Here is a 19,808-nt window from a genome sequence, read left to right on the forward strand (position 1 = left end):
CATAGATCCGTTCGTGAATAATGTCAATCACCACAATAGTTACGTTATTTTCCCCTGTGCAATTCTCAATTTAATCAACAATAACACATAATTATCCTTGTGTTTATTTATTTGTTTGATTAATAAACACAAGTTGGAGTCCGTCAGGACCAAGGGTCGGAGAAGCTCATTTGCTTTACAGAATATTACACCCGGAAGTAAGTATTCTCTCCGCTTCGCTTGGCAAACCCCTTGATAGTCCTCAAGCTCTGTGATTGGAGAGTGTGCTCCGAGGGTTACGCCGAGCGCCGAACAGCACTTTGAAATGGGATGGAACCACGGCAGACTGTCCAAAACTGGATTTGAACGGGTCCACCCCGTCCCCCCCTCCGTCCCCAGAACTACACATGTTGGCTATTGTGTTTCGCAACATGTTCTCTATCTATGGCACGTCTCTACTGGGAGTTGTAGTTTTAAAAGACGTTTTCATATTTCCCATAATAAGAAGTTGCCAGTATTAAACTGTGTACATCCCTGGAGGTTTAGGGGATAGGAAACACTCACATTTAAAACATATAATTAATAAATGGGTGAAAATTGCTTGTGCCCATAATGGGCAGCATTAATATATACCCACATGCCAGCTAAGGTCAGAAGAGCTTTATTTAACAGCTGGTCTTATGTCTGTGACCCCTCCTGTTGTTAATTGATAAGCCTGAAACATGCACTTGTCAAGGTTCAGAGGCACATTTTGCAAATATGGCAGTAGCCATCGATCATCTTAAGATAAGATATACTTTATTGATCCCAAGTTGGAAACACTTGCGTTACATCAGCATGTGTAACAGTTGTAAATATGCAGTGGTGTTTATTTGTAAATCATTTAGTATAATCACACAAATTCTGTGTTTCATATTTAATAATTCTGTGTTCTTTATTTATTGATTGTTCAATACCTGACAAGGCCGGAGATGAAAAACTTGGGTGGCAGGTTCCTCAACAGTGCATCACAAGACATCTATCAATATTTGTCTATACCTCCACCATTAAACTGTCATATTCTGCACATTTCTTATACTATCTACATACATCTTATATGCTGATATGTTATATAGAGCCTTGATGAGAAGACTTCTAGACAAACATGAGGAACTGCCGCCAACACTGAAAACGTGACGTGGATCATAAATATATCAGCAATTAAACAACATCTTACATTTATTTTCATACAATACATCTCCTCACAGTATCAACACTAATTCGGCTGACTTTTATATTTGATCCAATTGGTAGATAGGCTGTATTTACACCATAAACGTGCACAGCTGATAGAAAGGGACACCTGGTGGTTAAAGCATGTTATTGAATTTCATTATTTGTATTATTAGATATTAATAGGATCCCTATAAAGTATATTCATTACTCGTTATTCTCTACTACTAGTTAATTAAAGACTGTATATAATGACTATTTTGCACATCCCTTTCAAGATTTCAAGATTTTCTAAGGCTTATTGACATATATACACAAACGGTGTAGTTGTGCAATGAATTAAAAACTTTGTGTATACCTCCAGCAATGTTAACTATATTGAAGTACTTATTTTAACTGATATTATACATATGTATTATATTCTTATATAAGATGTATGTAGATAGTATAAGAAATGTGCAGAATATGACAGTTTAATGGTGGAGGTATACACACATATTGATAGATGTCTTGTCACTGTTGAGGAAACTGCGACCCAAGTTTTTCATCTCCGGCCTTGTCAGGTATTGAACAATCAATAAATAAAGAACACAGAATTATTAAATATGAAACACAGAATTTGTGTGATTATACTAAATGATTTACAAATAAACAACACTGCATATTTACAACTGTTACACATGCTGATGTAACGCAAATGTTTCCAACTTGGGATCAATAAAGTATATCTTATCTTAAGATGATCGATGGCTACTGCCATATTTGCAAAATGTGCCTCTGAACCTTGACAAGTGCATGTTTCAGGCTTATCAATTAACAACAGGAGGGGTCATTGACATAAGACCAGGGTTGCGTTCCGATAATCCAAAAATCAGCTCCTAAATTCTAACCCTATCTCCTATTCCTTGACCTCTGAGTGAAACGTCACGGGGTTAAGGGATAGTGGATAGACGAATTCAAAAGGACTTAGGAGAAGAGACTGCGGTACTTTAGAGAATCCGAATGCACTTTCACTATCTGACGTGTTTATGATGCGCCAGCGGACGTCATTGTGTGTTTCTGCTGCTGTGGTGAAACTATGGAAACTACAGTGTTCTATACCGTGGACTACAACATGGATGTTTAATAAGAACGAGGGACTACTGTAAACTCATCTAGAGGCTCTGCACCGTGCTCTGATGCTGTTGCTTTATGCTTTATGAATGTGGACAACAGAGAAACATATTCTTCATGACCAAAGTTTTAATTGAAATAAAAAAGGAAAGTGAAATGTATGCTTGTCACCCTCTCCCTCCGGTCCACATTAATACAAATGATCCCAACACTTATGATTGTATGAAAATATATTAAAATCAATACAAATGTATTTATTGTAAACGTTAGTCCTTAACACCTATCACTGTGTACATCACCATTCAAACATCTTTTAAAAGTTGAACAAACCCCACACAGCTCAGTGAAATGTTGACGTTATTTGATCATTTCAGTAAAAACTAACGTTCATATTTCTCTTCTTGATTATAATACTGATGAACGTTCAAAACAAAGCACTTTGGCAACTTACCACATACGTTTTAAAATGCTTAATAAGCACCGTAACTTTCATGATATAATTTCTCCGTCATAATCATTTGTTTCCGTGAACGGCCGACTGTTGTGTGACGCAAATGCTGCGGCTGCAAGGCATTGTGGGGCAGCATTTTCTCCTCTCCATTCGGTTAGGGAGATCCAGTGGTTCCTTAGCTAAAGGAGGTTATAAAGGAAGTTTGAAACCTCCTTTCCTTTCATTTGGAGAATTGGAACGGCACTTATCATGGCTGCCACTGACGTACATCCGGGTCATTTCACTTGGTTAGGAAGGTTCCTAAGCTAAATGGACTATTGGAACGCAACCCAGCTGTTAAATAAAGCTCTTCTGACCTTAGCTGGCATGTGGGTATATATATTAATGCTGCCCATTATGGGCACAAGCAATTTTCACCCATTTTATTAATTATATGTTTTAAATTTGAGTGTTTCCTATCCCCTAAACCTCCAGGGATGTACACAGTTTAATACTGGCAACTTCTTATTATGGGAAATATGAAAACGTCTTTTAAAACTACAACTCCCAGGAGACGTGCCATAGATAGAGAACATGTTGCGAAACACAATAGCCAGCATTTGTAGTTCTGGGGACGGAGTGGGGGAGGGGGTAAGGGGTTCGGCCATGTTTTTTTTTTCTGCAGGGAGAAATATGAAGATCACGTGACATAGACGCCAGCCATTGGAATGAATGGTGAAAAAAAACGTAGGGATCTTACAATTTCAGAGGCGTTTTTGTAGAAATAATACATCCTACGTTGTGGACCAACGTAGTTATTACACGTTTTTTTGTGAGTCTGGGTTGAGACATCAGTATCAGGCAGCCACTGAGGGGTAGACAGCAACTGCTCTCTCTGTTGTGCCCGACCCCATCTGCCTGAATGGGCTTCCTTCTTCAAGCTCCTTCTGGTCGAAGCTCCCTTAAATGCAGTGTGGATCCTCTGAAGCAGTCTGTCCTTCCAACGGTGCCGCCTTCCTGCAGTGTCTCCAGTGGTTTCCAAGTTGCCCTCTCAGACATCTTAGCAGCTGAGTTGGTCAACAGCAAATCCTGGAACAGCCCAGCCCTCCTTGGCTTTCTCCAATTCGGTCTCTTTCAGTCCTTCATCACCACCCATTCTCAGCTTGGATCGTATGCAGAAGTCCCTCCAATGGCACCATGCTGCCAAAACTGCTTCTACCTTTCAGTGCTTGGATCTTAACAAGAATAAAAACGAATGCAGAAATCCAACATATTGTCATAAAATGTCTCACAGTAACACCTTGGCCACTGCTTCTGCATCTGTGTTACCTGTTATAATTCAATAAATATTTAAAAACATGTCAACAATCATCAAACAGTATCTTATCCCCACACGGAGCACGTTCATTTAAAATCCATCATCCAATGGTCAGTTTGAACCTAAATGAAAAATTTAAATTGTGAATTGTCAGTTATATGAGCAGCTTTGTTGACATTATTGGCTACTCCCTCCTTTTACACATCAACATACTGTATGTGTAAAAACAAAACAAAAAACACCCTGTGCAGGGGGGGGGGGGAAAAAATCATTATTATTTCCACAATAAACACTTCAGTGAGAAGGCGTGTTTCTCTCCTTCAACCAGTCCTAAAAGAAAACAGAATCTTGAGATTTAGTTTGAGCCCCAGATTTTTGAATTTCCACCTCCGGTGGAAGTAAATGGCATATGTGCGGTTTTCCAGCTTGTGGACTTTAGGAATCCTCTCGTTTCCCACAAAGCCCCAAAATCATGTGTTAGTCCAAAACATTTTTGGTTAGTTATTGTTTTTTAATCATGCAGTTACACTGATCACAAGTAGACATACATTCACACTAATACTGTCTGGTTGTCAAGTCAGGTTCGGTCAGGTTCACCCCAGAGTCAGTCATTGACAGTGCTTTTGTCAAGTAGCACTGTCAGTCGGGGTCAAAGGTAATTTGGTCTCAGTCATTTGTCATGCTCTGCAGAGACTTTGAATATCTCAACATAGGCAGGTATCCTTTGTCTACAAAAGCCTGACATATGCTGAGTGCCATCATTTATTTCTTCAGAGTGACAACTATCATTTTCAAGATGGATCTAACTTTCCATTGGGACAGCTGCTTCCCATATTTCCTTATAGTACTACTACTGCAGTTTATTAACACCTAATCTATATTAAAATATCTAATAGATCTATTTCAGAAACTTGTGTACATAACTATTATCTTGAGTCAAAACATTATTATGATCTGTGTAGCTCTGCAATGTATTTCATAATTCATTACATTTATTTATTTTCAATTCTGGTCTACTTAAAGAAACATTTCAAACTTTTAACCGCGGGAGTAAAGTGTGGAACTATGGGAACATGTCACAATTACTCCTTTCCTTATATGGTTTCCCGTTCGTGTGGCTTATTATATTTGACATGGTCTGTAGTCGAATTAAGGAGTTTATCACTATGGCAGGTATGTTTGAATAAATACCATATTTGAGATCAGCCCACAATTTGGGCGTAACATCTTCTAATTTCAGGTCATCACTAATTAAGTGGATGTCCACTGGAAGGTGGTGGCGCTGGTCTTTTTAAACTCATAAACTGGTGCTTTGCATGCTTCCCTAGGAGGGTGCAGATAAGATTTTTTAAAACATCTGAAGGGTGTGTAAAATGACCCCTTCTCCCCATAGATGTCGGTTGCCAAGAATATGCACCATTACAATGAGTGATCCAAGGGCCCCACATGTTTGCTCCCAGTTATATTGCTTCTTCTAAATTTAATTTGTCATTACTATTTGCCCAAAGTGTCTTCTTTAAAAACTCTGCATTTCGAACTACAGACAACAGTTATTTCCCTCTTAGAAATATCTATGCTCAAATCACTGCTAATCCGAATATGCATCTACACGTGGTATAAACTCTCCCTTTAAACTGTAGATCTATATTTTTACAAATTAAAACACTTCCAAGTTCACACATGAATAAAAGCTCTAAAGAATAATTGGTCAATATGATGAAAAGATCAAAGAATGTGTTCTACCCTGCACTCCTACAGTGCCTACAGTGTGTTCTAAGTTTATTTTCTCATTTTACTATAAATAATATCCTCTTTTCTGCCATTTGTAATTTACTTGCTTGATTGCTCAATACTTGCAGAACACATTTTTTTTTTATATTTAACAAGCCAGTTCAAGTTATTTAATGTGGTCCAATTTTGCGTGCATTAGAGAGTAAGTGTGTTTATGTGCAAAACACACTCATTTCCAGTTCCCTTCCTTGTCTCCTCTGGTTATCTCAAGCCCCAGCTCTCCCGACCTCCTCTCACTCTGTGACCTTGCAGGCTTGAAAACAGTCCCACCTTCTTCTTCCTCATATTGCTACTCCTCCCTTCAGTTCCATACAATTTTTAATTCGATGTTCCAATGAACCACAGCGGAAACATTCTCTTTGTCTTTTGGACCCTCTGCCTCTTCCTCTACTCAATGTCCTTCTGCCCCTTTGAATCTGCTGTTCAAAAGCCTGGAGCTGTGCCATCTGCAAACGCTTTCCAGTCTTATCTTTTCTTTTCGTTAATTCTTCAGTAGCATTGTTCATTACTTTTCCAGCAGGGTGGTCATAGGTGAGGACAGGTTTCAAATGTCCTTCCCAAACCTCAACTGGGTTATGCAGGTTGTTTATAGCTTCTCTCTCTCTTGAAGTTGACGTTGTGAATTATTGTGTCTACCAAACCCCATCAATAACTCTTCTATATAAGCGCTATATAAATCCCATTTATTATTATTATTATATAGCGCTTTTTAAACAGTTACCAAAACTGCTACAGTCACCAAAACTGTTTTGTCTAAACAGTTACCAAAACTGTTTTGAGTTACACTCGATTAATGTACCAAACATGTATTAGCTCGTCAGCCCTCAGCGAGTTAACTTTTAATTTTTTCCCTTTAAATACAAATATTGTGTTCTCACCTTTTCCCCTCTTTTGAAAAAAAAAAAAAAAAAGTATTATTCCCTTGGAAAATGGCGTACCGAGCAAATCTGTGATCACCTCTCTGCAGGCGGCTTCTGCTCTCCCCTGCGATCAGTTACTATCGTACAGGGAGAGGTTTGGCCTCCAGGATCCGGTCTCTGGCTGTGCACAGTTTACCCGGAGAGGACGCCTCACAGTAGATTACTCAAGTAGAAAAAACAGGACGATCCCCCAAATGTCGTAGCAGCTTTAAAATCAGCTGTGGTCTAGAGAAAATAATCGGTAAGGTAACAAACGTACAGCAACACAATATTCGTATTAAAAGCAATAAGGATATTTTATACTTGCAAGTATGACGTCTTCTCCAAAAGAGCACGTACTGTTCTGAGTGAAACAGGCTGTCTTTATAGGAGGACATCAAAGCAGATTCACATTACAACAACATTCTGGGAGGCCAGCTGAGACCCCCTGGCACTGTATGCAAAACCATCACTCCATATAAGACAATGGATACAGATAACACCTTATCCTAACTTCCTTCCCCTCATCCTTCCTGTAGTGTCATAAAAACCCCTTGCAAAATTATCTGTTGATCACTCACACACATTCAAAGGTCACTCCAGGGATTTGACCTAATCAGTCAAACCGTTGACATGACATTTTCAGAATACAGCAGTTTACATTTCATTAGGTTTACACTGTATTAAGCTTTAGTACCATAATTTCCATCACAAGCGTCATCGACAAAATAATCCTTGAATCCAAACTTAACTATTTTTGGAGTAAAGCTAGCCGCTGCCATGTTAACTGACACTCCTGCCGTCTAGTGGGTTGCCAGGTTTGCGTTCATGGCGTTATAATCAAGTTTTTCGAAAAAACTAAACGTAATATCCCACTAAAAAAAAAAGGCAAATATTTAAATTTAAACAGTCAAGTCCTTTCAAATCATCTGTCTCAAGCTTAAGTCAAGTCTCAAGTCATGAATACCAAGTCAAAGTCAAGTCAAGTCTTTTATCAATGTTAGTCAAGCAAGTCTCAAGTCAAAAAATATACGACTCGAGTCCCCACCTCTGCCTAATGGGGAACTCGTTTTTTCTACATTGCACAGAAAAGAAGGCCTTGTGTTGGATATATTAAATGAGCAGGGGTAAATCGCTCAAACCCACTTCCTAATCTCCGAGTCAATGATACCATTGTATATCTGCTGCAGTTACTGTAATGCAAAACCTGGATCACCATGAACATGATAGAGCTGTTTAACAGGGTTAAACAAATAGTTCAAAGATACGGCAAGCTGGAACAGTGCAATCTGATCCCAAATTGAACAGAGAAAGGTCAACTGTGCACCTGTCAGTATGGAGAAGGGTGGTGGTAGGGTGACCAATGCAACTCCATCCCCCCGCACCTTAAAACGCATCTCTCAACAGATATTATCAGATTATTATTATAAGGTAAATGGGCTTGACTAAAAAAAGAAAAGATTATCTGAGCTCACAGCACTTTATGTTTTCCCCTGAGGGTTAGGGGAAGATTTAAATATATACTTATAGTGATATCGACATTATAGGAATGCTGACAGAAAAATTGCCCTCCCTTCATTATCAGACATAATAAATCTTGATTTCTAAATGTTTGTTTTATGAATTAGAATTGGATATGGTACCGATTTGCAACCACCTTTTCTTAGAATTAGCAGAAATAGAAAAACAAATTGGTATCTAATATCCTTATTAAAAGTTGACAACATTTTCAAAATTGAACTTGAGCTCGGACATGTGATCCCAGTTCCTCAATGATTGAGAATCATAAAGCAAAACCAGTGAAAAACATACCTCATGCAGATGATGATGCTCCAAGTTAAACTTCACTGTGTTTGTTCATTTATTGCTTACAGACAGAACTCAATTCAAAAGAAAACATTGGTTCTTGGTAGCAGTGGCGCTTCAAGACTCTTAAATTAAAGGGGGTTTCATGTTGTCGTTGCTTTGGACCAATTTAATCAACCTTCTTTAGGGGCTCCAAACTGTTGCCTGCCTTGCCTTCCGGCAAAAGGCGCCCCTGTTTGGTAGGTGGAGGTCTACTTAGCCCAACCTGGTGGTAAAAGGACCAATTAACCCACAGATACTCCTACCTCTTTTCCATAGACGTGGTTCCAGGCCCAGTTCGGAGCAACATGAGCCCATCTCTGACACAGTCCGCCATTGTTGTTGTTGCAAGTGATCATCTTGCTGGCGGTGATGTCATGACGTGGCTCCTACAGGGCTCAAGGTGGTGGAAAAGGAAACTGGAGTGAGTCAAACTTGTTGATGAACTGGGAACAAAACTAGCACAAGCACAGAGCAAGAACATAACAAATTTCAGTTGGAAAGGGGTAAATGTCCAACAAGTCCTCCAACTCATACGACCAAATAGGCCGATTTTTCAGGCCCAATTATTACGACCAAATATGTTGTTTGTTCAATTGCTTAATACGTCCTATAATTACGTTTTAAAGTTTTCGCCCTCTAGTGCTCCCGTTGAATGCAAACGTTACAGATGGTCGTTTATTCACAAATAACCCTCTCTGTAAAATCCAAAATTGTAGGATAGTTTGGCCATTAAAACGCTTTTTGATTAGATTTCTAGCGAGAAGTGTATATTGTACTTTTAGAATCCACGTCCAGTCGATATGTAAGATCTATAGTTTGATAGATATTACGAAGATGATTTGAGGTATGCGGCAGCCTCCATTAGAATCCACGTCCAGTCGATATGTAGGATCTATAGTTTGATAGATATTACGAAGATGATTTGAGGTGTGCGTCAGCCTCCATGTATTTCCACCCGGAAATACGGGTTGAAAACAATATTTCCGGTCCCAACGTTTTCATAATAAACCAACGATCAAATGATTTAACAGTGATATCTGCAGTACTCGTCAACTAAAAAACATCAGTTTATCCTTGTTAATTATACGACATTTATTGGTTTAAGGTGAGACACGGCAGGCAAACATCGTTTTTCATGCACTGGTCAATTTTGAGATTTTGTGCTATTTTGATTCGATAACATGTTTTCTTTCAGGCTTTTGGAAGGACAACGTACAAAATACACATTTAAGTGTTTATTTTACTATAGTTTGTCTATTTGCGTCTGTAGATATCTCCTAAATTCACCAAAAGTTAGCATTCGAACGTAACATAAAGTACCGCGACCGCTGTTTGCACCATGTCATGAGAGATATCGTTGGAAAGCTCCGTCTGTCATGCACAATCTCATCGGATCCAAATATGGTCATTTCCTTTGTATCAGCAACCAATTGTGAAAACACAAAGGGGTCTTAAAACAAGAAACGAAATCTCATTGGCTGGTGTCAATTTCTGACAACGTGGTACCTTCAGATTTGTCACGTGGTGTGCTAAAACAATTCCTAGTTAGCTTTCCGCTAGAAATGTAAATCTCAAAATGGCAAAAGAACGGCGAAAAAAACGTTCACAGAGAAGACAACAACAATTGTCCCTTGCACGAAAGCAAGGTTATCCAAAAAACAAATGACCCCGAACATGAAATACCTTCATAGAGTGCGTCGATGCGCACAGAACAGGAGGGTTTAGCTAGCGCCTCACAGCAATCTTTAAAGGTTGTTTTCTCAAAATGAGTTTTTTCTCCTACTCTGAGTTTGAAATGTCCACTTCAGTAGCACGTACATACACCAAACCTTCCAGTTATATTTCTATCAATATTATGAAGGCTTTTACAGAAGGGTTTGTTCATATCATTCATTTTATAGCTAAAAACATGGCGAAAATTGATATTTTAGGGCTGTTGACAGTATTTTCCGATTTATGGAGTAATAAAAAGAGATATCCAAAATCCCTTCTGTAAAAGCCTTAGATACTATTATGACTACAAAATGAAACAATAATGTTGAGCCTGGCTTTATCCAAAGTTCAGATTTCGGTTCCTGAAATGTGTTAAAAGTGCTCATATTTCATGAGATAATGGGTCATTTGCATATTTAAACATGCTATTTCAGAAAACTTGTATTACAAAAAACAATTGCCTTATTGTAAGTAATTAACTGAGAAATGTCTAGCTGATATCTTTAAGTTAAAAAAAATTACCCTATTCACCTGCGGTGTCTCGCTTTTGTGTTTTTCCCATAGGTTTTTCTATTTCAATTCTGAGAGACAACTTTCTTTTTTCAGAGGTTTTGATAGGCTAAAACATTGCAGCATTGCATTTCGGAATATGGTGTTTATTCGATATGAAATCGGAAAAACTTTTTTTTTAAATAAAATAATACTTTATTCCGAGTGTTCTTCCTTTTCTCTTTGGAAGTCATCACATAACGGTTCGGCTGCATTAAATATTACATACTGTATCTGCCGTAGATATTTATTTATAGAGCCCTGATCAGAAGACCTTTTGGCAAACTGTATGAAATGCCGCCAAAACTGAATACGTGACGTGGATCATAAATATATTAGCAATTAAACAACATCTTCCATTTCTTTTCACACAATACATCTCCTCACAGTATCAACACTAATTCGGCTGACTTTTATATTTGATTGAATTGTATATAGGTTATATTTACACCATAATGGTGCACAGCTGATAGAAAGGGATTTTTTGTAGTTTTTAAAGACATTATTTACTACCTTTCCAACTCCTCATGCTGTTGACTGTTACAGGTCTATACAGGTTCATGGTACAATGCATAAGCTTCAAATTGAGAGACTGAAACTGTATTTTCCTTTACCGTTCTGTTTTAATTTCACAATAAAGTTAATAGTCATATGTTTGATATTATTATGTTTTATTAACTATACCACTGGTTTTTTAACCCGCGCCGCCTAGTGGTTAAAGCAGGTTATTGCATTTTGTTGTTTAATAAGTTTTATTTGATGAAAACATTTAAATATTAAGAGTAGCCTACATACAAAATTTAAAATATCAAGAAGATACTGTAGTGATCTCTACAATAAAATATTTTAGTGCAGGACGTCCAAAGATATTAACAGGAGGATGTGCAAAACAGACAAACTAATAAGGCTTTATTTAAACATTAAAGGTTAGTTTAAGTTAAGGCCTTCTTTTGAATAAGATTTTTTTTTTTGGGGTTATCCACAGATAAATATGAAGTCTGACAAAGTACTTAACGTCCAATATATTGCATAGTTTATTTTGGTACTTGACAATCACCTTCCCTGAATTTGACTCAGGTGTAACTAAAGTCTGATTTAAGGGTTGTTTATATTTCACATCATTAATCAGAATCTGTGGAGTAAAAATACTAGGTTAACCTCTGAATTGTAGTGGAGTAGAACAAAGTAGTATGCTGCAGTAACAAAAACATTTCCCAACTTGGGATCAATAAAGTATATCTTATCTTATCTTATCTTAAGATGATCGATGGCTAATAATAATACAAATAATAATAATAGCTTACATTTATATAGCGCCTTTCATGGGACGCAAGGTCGCTTTACAAGGAAGAACACGGCAAAACAAACATACCAAAACAAAAGGCAATCAGACAACCAGTCAGACAGACAAACAACAACAAATGGATTAGGGGCCAAAGGCCTTGGTGAACAGATGGGTCTTGATGCGGGACTTGACCGGCAACCAGTGGAGGTGGATGAAGGTGGGAGTGATGGGCCCACGGCTTTGTATGTGTGAGTACCCTAGCAGCACAGTTTTGGACATACTGGAGCCTGTCCAGGGTTTTGTTGGGAACCCCAAACAGGAGACCATTGCAGTAGTCCAAGCAAGAGGTGACAAACGCATGGACTAGGGTTTCGCCAACCGACTCCGAGAGTGACGGTCGGAGTCTTGCAATGTTCCTTAGATGGAAAAAGGCAGATTTGGTCACAGACTTGACGTGGGAGTGGAAGGAGAGGGTGGAGTCGAGGATGACACCAAGGTTGCGGGCTTCAGGAGATGGGGAGATGGAGCAGCCGTCAACCTTGAGGATGAAGGCACCAACCTTCTGGAGCAGCGCCTTGGGTGCCACAACCATGAGCTCTGTTTTCCTGCTGTTTAGTTTGAGATAGTTGCATGACATCCATGCTTTGATGTCATGCAGGCAGTTGATGAGAGACTGAGGGGGGAGCTGGGAGGATGGAGTGGTGCTGAGATACAGTTGGGTATCATCAGCGTAACAGTGGAAATTGAGTCCATGATGTTGGATGATCTGGCCGAGGGAGAGCATGTAAATGGTGAACAGGAGGGGGCCAAGCACAGAGCCCTGGGGTACACCGTGGTGGACTGGGGCCGGGGGTGAATTAGAGCTATTGATGGAGACAAACGGTTTCCTGTTATGGAGGTAGGATGTGAACCAAGACAGCACTGTGCCAGTGATACCTAAGAGGTCTGAGAGGCAGGTGAGGAGGATGTTGTGAGAGATGGTGTCAAACGCTGCAGAGAGGTCCAGGAGGATGAGGATGCTGAGGCGGCCAGAGTCAGCAGCAATGAGGAGATCCTTGGTGATCTTGATGAGGGCGGTGTCAGTGCTGTGTTGCTGTCTGAAGCCGGATTGGAAGGGCTCATAGAGCTCATGGTTGGACATGTATAGATGGAGTTGGCCGGTGACCACTCTTTCCAGAGTTGGTATAGCTACTGCCATATTTGAAAAATTTGCCTCTGAACCTTGACAAGTGCATGTTTCAGGCTTATCAATGAACAACAGGAGGGGTCAAACACATAAGACCAGCTGTTAAATAAAGCTCTTCTGACCTTAGGTGTCATGTGGGTATATTAATTCACCCATTTTTCATTATATGTTTTAAATTTGATAACACCACTGTGTTTCATATCCCCTACTGTACACAGTTTAATACTGGCAACTTCTAATTGTGGGAAATACGAAAACGTCTTATAAAGAGAAGTGCCATGTAGTGTTGCGAAAAACACAATAGCCAGCATGTGTAGTTCTGTGCCCACAGCTGTTTTATAGAAGGAAAACCTCATTCACTTCATGAAAGTGTTTTAACCACACACACACACACACACACACACACACACACACACACACACACACACACACACACACACACACACACACACACACACACACACACACACACACACACACACACACACACACACACACACACACAATTGACATGAAATCACTGACAAATATGAATATACTGTATTCAACTTCATTAAAACGTTATTAACGTGCCTAAACTCAGCAATTCACTAAAAATATTTATATTTTAATGGAGCCTCGTCGGCAGATCAGGATCCCAAAGCGTCGGAGGGATCTTGATCTTGAAAAATAGTCCGTTGTTACCGTTTTTTAAGCAGTCTGAATGAAACGGCAGCTCTCAGCTGTGTATTTACAAAACGAATGGCCCATCAACCACAGCTCTCTCCCCCCCTCCCCCCTGATCTTTCTTCTCCAGCAGCTAAATTAACTGTAGGTTACTCTGAGTGACAAGCTTACAATTAGACACAACACTGTCATTGCAAGTGACCTTCAGTTAGTTGACTTTTATGTTCAACTGCTAAATTCGTTACTGATAAAAAAGGGCTTCTACTGTACCTAATTACCTTAACACTAGAACCGCCAGAGGTTTTTGTATAGGCCTACCTAAACCCGTCAAATCCCGCTATTAGAATGCAACTTTTAACAACATAGGGTGCTACATAACACACTTTCAGGAAAAGTCACGGACTGGGAGAATTTAATATTTTATTGAAAAAAAGTTACATTGCACACACACAACACACATCACACTAATTGACCCGATTGGCGGTTCTAGTGTTAAATAAACTCACTAATTAATGAAACCAGTTCAATACGCATTACTCTTATTCTTATCATTCTTTATGAGCGCAGAAATAGTCTTAAAATCAGATCTGTTTTTTAAATGAAATCTGTCGGCAGGCAGTTAGCTCTGATCACCTATGATAAATGCGCCACACCTAATCGCTGGCCATTCAACCACAAAGCTCCCTCTATACAAATCAAGCTGTAGACGGTGTGAAAGCACCTATTGTTTTAAATAATGGTCGGAATGTGACCTTCTGAATTACCGTGGGACAGCACACTCTAAACTAAAATGTTCAATCAATAAAGTAACATCTTATCTTATCTTAGTAATATCTTCATATTAATAATAATAACAAATCATACAGTATGTGTCCGAAAGGGAGCAGGAGGAAGCAAACACAAAAATATACAAACAATATACTGCATATTAAAGCAAACGATTGTAAAGGTAAAAGTATGAGCATAACAAATAAAGAAGTGTAATGTAAACATTTACATTATTATTATTATTATGATTATGTAATACATATAGACTATATATTATTGAATTACAAGATTAGATATACTTTAGTTGATCTAAAATATTGATGTGTTCAAATGCTCTTCAAAACACAACTGCAAGTCCATGAAACTTGTCTTTCTGTATTTGTGAATGAAGCGCCATCTCCTGGTTAAAACCTGAAATTGAAAATCTGGCAACACCCTCTTGGAAAATAGTGGGAGGGCTTAACATTCCTCTATACTGGTTTTAGCCAGGTCGTAGGCAAGAAGCTGTAAGCTGGAGTCTGAAATTAAGTGCTACATCTGTATACTACTTCAGACTTGCTAAGCCTCGTTACTTACAGTATATCCCTTCAAATGATTCATCTCCATCTCTGATTAATTGTGTTGATGCTGCTTCTGGTTTTTGCGTGGATGAGTAACAGCCGTTCAATCATTCTGCATGATTAGAGCATACAGTACAAATGAATTAGGTGTCAGCTCAGAGTCCACTGCGTGATCATCCTGATAGTGCACCATGGGAGGTGAAATGTAAAAGCTGCCAGAAGTCTGCATTACAGGAAAAACCTGCAGCATATGAGCCGATTTTTCCCATCATTCTTTTACATTTTTGCTTACGTGTCTGTAACACTTGGTTTTGTGACAGATTTGCTTTTGGTTACAGCATTCCTTACATTGAGCAACAGTGTGTTATGCAAGCAGTTATGGCTCGAGGGAGGAAGACAAATTAAAAGCTCATTAAGTTTGTCATTTCAATTACAGACATATGTTCATACCAGCCATACATATGATCATCCCATTACACAACATGTAGTTTTAAAATGAATTTTTTCTCTTTTATGTTGAATGATTTGGTGGCATACTTTTTATTGGGCAACACATTTGAGAGGTCAGAGCGGAGGCAGCCAGTCTAGCCGGCGCCAGTGAGCAGTTGGGGGTTAGGTGTCTTGCTCAAGGGCACTTCGGCAGTGGCCCAGGAGGTGACATGGCTCCTCTCCAGTATCAGTTCACTCTCAGTTTTTTTGGTCCGATCGGGACGTGAACCAGCGACCCTTCGCTCCAAAGTCCAATCCCCTGAAGACTGAACCACTGCCGCCCCATACATTTAATACAAATATTCTCACAATTAACTGTAATTTATAGCTAACAATTTTCAAGCAATTTAACATAACGTATTGTAACTGCTGTAGTTATGCAGTCCCTGTGTGCAATGTTGTCACAAATATCCTCCTCTAAAGAAAAAAGGCTAAAAAATACACACAAAAAACATTATAAACATAAAGAAAGGCTAATGTTGTTTTTTGCAGAAGCTGGCAAATATATCTTACTCAATGTATCTCAAAATTCTATTTTTTATGTATACTAATAATGCAATCATAAAAACCAAGTGCTCAACATTACATAATACATTCAATTCTGTGGACAATACCCACACAGTGTCTTGCCCAAGGACGCAGCAGCATTTTGTTACCCAAAATGCTTTGTGGGGAAAATAGTTCTACCCCAAGTCCAGTCCCAGTTTTAAACACGTTGCTAAAGTTGTACATTTGTGGGGAAAAAGGAGAACCCAACAAAACCTGGTAACGGTGACAAAAAAGATCACGTTGTGGCATATCATAAGTACATTTGTTATGTAATTTAAGTTATAGACGTACATTATTGATAGATTTAACATAATCTTGGGATTTCACACGGTAAACAAAAAGCATGGTCATTTTTTAAAAGGAAGACTTTTGTGTATAGCCTAGCTAAATTGAGGCTAGCAACATTTTTGTTGTCGGGTTGTTGCAAATAACCAGAGGTGGGGACTCGAGTCACATGACTTGACTCCAGTCAGACTCCAGTCGCATATTTTTGGACTTGAGACTTGCTTGACTAACATTGATAAAAGACTTGACTTGACTTTGACTTGGTATTCATGACTTGAGACTTGACTTAACTTCCAGGTTAAAGACACCTGTGAATAAATGTGTAGGAAAATTATGAATACACTAGATTTTCAAAAAAATATACAGAAATATACACTACAGTGACATCTGGCGTTATTTTTGTAAGAAATGTTCACTTCCACATAAAAAAGCCTCGGCACGTGACCTCCCGCGTGTGACGTAACAAAGGGTAAACAAGGAGGAGAGTGGCCGGTGTAACGTATTAATAAACATGGATCCCAAGGCTAGTTTCGACACAGAAGACACAGAAGAAGTTGAACATGAATATTCGAATGCATATGACGGACCACAACCTTATAATTATGAGCCTGCTAGGCGTCCAAGAGACCAGGAGCAGCCAAGGATTAGAAGAAATAACGGCCATCGGAGAGAAATTGAGCTGTGGTGTGAGGAGAACCAGTGGAGAACTGGGCAGCTATCTTGGTGAGTGACCGGCGTTAGCTACAGAATGTCAGCTAACGTCACATCACAACATTGTAAAGTTAGCTATCATATATCAGGCTATAACTAAAGTAGCATTGATAATATAGTAACGTTACTGGCAGGACTGTTGATACTGATCCATAACAGAAATTAATGAGCAAGTATCAGCCGTATCTCGCGTTACCTAATGCAACTCCACACTACGGTGCTGTGTACCGGAGGGGAGACGCGAGATACGGCTGAAACTTGACGATCTGGCGGAGAAAGGTTGTGGAGCCTCCGTTGATATGCCGTTGTAAATGGCTTGATGGAAAGTAGGTGTGTAGTCGGGGAGGGTACACAGCTGATTGCAGCAGATGAGTGGAGGTTGAGCCGGGAGCCAGGAGTGACAGCCACCACGCACACACAAACAACACAGACAGGGGGAAACAAACAAACACAAAGGAGACGGCTGGAGCAGTACAGCCACCACAGTGTTACCTAATGCAACTCCACACTATGTCTTACTTTGCCGTGTACCGGAGGGGAGAGAGAGATGTAATACGGTTTCCTGATAAAACTGTTAAAACAGAGGTTTTAAGGAACTGAGGTTTTCCTGAGGTTTTCCCTTGAGCGAGGGCAGATCACGTACCAACAGTGTTGTGCTAGTTGCTGAAAACCAGTAACTAGTTACATTACAAGTTACTTCATTTCAAAAGTAACTCAGTTACTTTACTGATTACTTACAACAAAAAGTAATGCGTTACTGTGAAAAGTAACGTTTTAGTTACTTAAAAAAAGGGGTCCCAGAAAAAAGAAGCTCCCATTAATGCCCTTATAGCCTTCATTTAAGTACTGTTATTGCATTGGAGAATAATACAATCTGTTGATCAACTTGACATGCATTTGCATCACTGAACTCTGCTAAGCAATGTGGTCTATACAAAAACAAAGATATGTTTCAAAGTGCCAATTTATCGTCGTCAGAGAACGATTCCGGTTGATACATGACAAAGGCTTTCACAAAGTTAGAGCCGTTATCAGTAACCGTGGAGGTAACTTTTGTTGACACTCCATACAAAGAGTGAATGTGGTCAATCTCACTAGCAATAAGATCGTACGTGTGCCTACCCTTTATCCTTTTACAGGCCAACGCAGCTTTCTGGCGTTGTAAAGTGGTGGGGTCTATCCAGTGAGATGTTATCCCGAGGAAGCTTCTGTTGTGGACAGACCAAATGTCTGCGGTGGTCGAGATGTATTCCGGCCCCTCAAATGTTTTCTTTAGCTCGCTATCCATTTTGGTATATTCTTTCTCCAGGTAGTTGGAAAACGTTTTGCGTCCCGTGTGCCGCCCGGACATGGTATCATGCTTACTAGCTCCCTGAAAGCGGGTGACTCCACTGTAGAAATAGCCTGCACGTGTTCAACAACATACCGTGCAATGGCTTTATCCACTTTCACCTGACTAGCCGTCCCTCGGTTGAAATCCAGCCGCTGTTGCTTGGGTGGAGGTGGAGGTGGGGTGGCGTCGGATGGCTCTGGGTCTGTGGTCTTAACTAATAGCTTCGTCCCAGCATGTTGTTTTTGCAGATGTTTTAACAGATTGGAATTGCTGTTTTGAGCAGTAGATAGGATCTTTGACCCGCCAAGACACAACTTACACTTAACTAACACATTCTTTTCTTTATGCTCGAGAAAAGTAAAATAGTGAGCATATCTCCATGCGAAGAAACTCGACTTGTGCTCCGCCGTCGCCATGATAGTATTGTTAGTAGGCTAACTAAACACAAACACGCCCACAAAGCGTCTCCGCATGTGACACAGGAAGTATCTAAGTACATTTACTCAAGTACTTAAGTACAGTTCTCATCTCTGTTCGCCTCGCTGTTGGCGCCGCTCACCAACGTCTGGGAGCCGAGACTATATACAAAAAATAACGGAGTAACGCACCATGTAGTAACGGTAACTGAGTTACTGAATTAAAAAAATAACGCGTTAGAGTACTAGTTACTGCCAAAAATAACGGCGTTACAGTAACGCGTTACTTTGTAACGTGTTAGTCCCAACACTGCGTACCAATCACGGCCCTCGCGTTTCAAACTGTCTGAAATTAAGTGCTACATCTGTACAAAGCTAACGTTAAGTTTAAGCTACGTTAGACTTGGTCTCAAATCGATTAAGCAAAGAGAAGACAAAACGGTAAATTAACACTAGAATCGTCAAGGGATTCATTTTTACTAACCCTGATATTGACATGCTGTCAGAGGAGAGAGAGAGAGAGAGAGAGAGAGAGAGAGAGAGAGGGAGAGAGAGAGAGAGAGATGCCTCGTTTATTTCCCCTGTGTTATTATCAGAAGTTTCATTCTCCATTATTAAATGAATCTGAACTTTTTGATCTGTTATGATGATAAACTGATGATTGACTTGCTTGACCTGAGCATTGACTTGACTTGCTTGACTCTCACC

The sequence above is a fragment of the Notothenia rossii genome, assembly GCF_949606895.1.
Source record: "Notothenia rossii genome assembly, contig: scaffold_162, whole genome shotgun sequence".
NCBI lineage: Eukaryota > Metazoa > Chordata > Actinopteri > Perciformes > Nototheniidae > Notothenia > Notothenia rossii.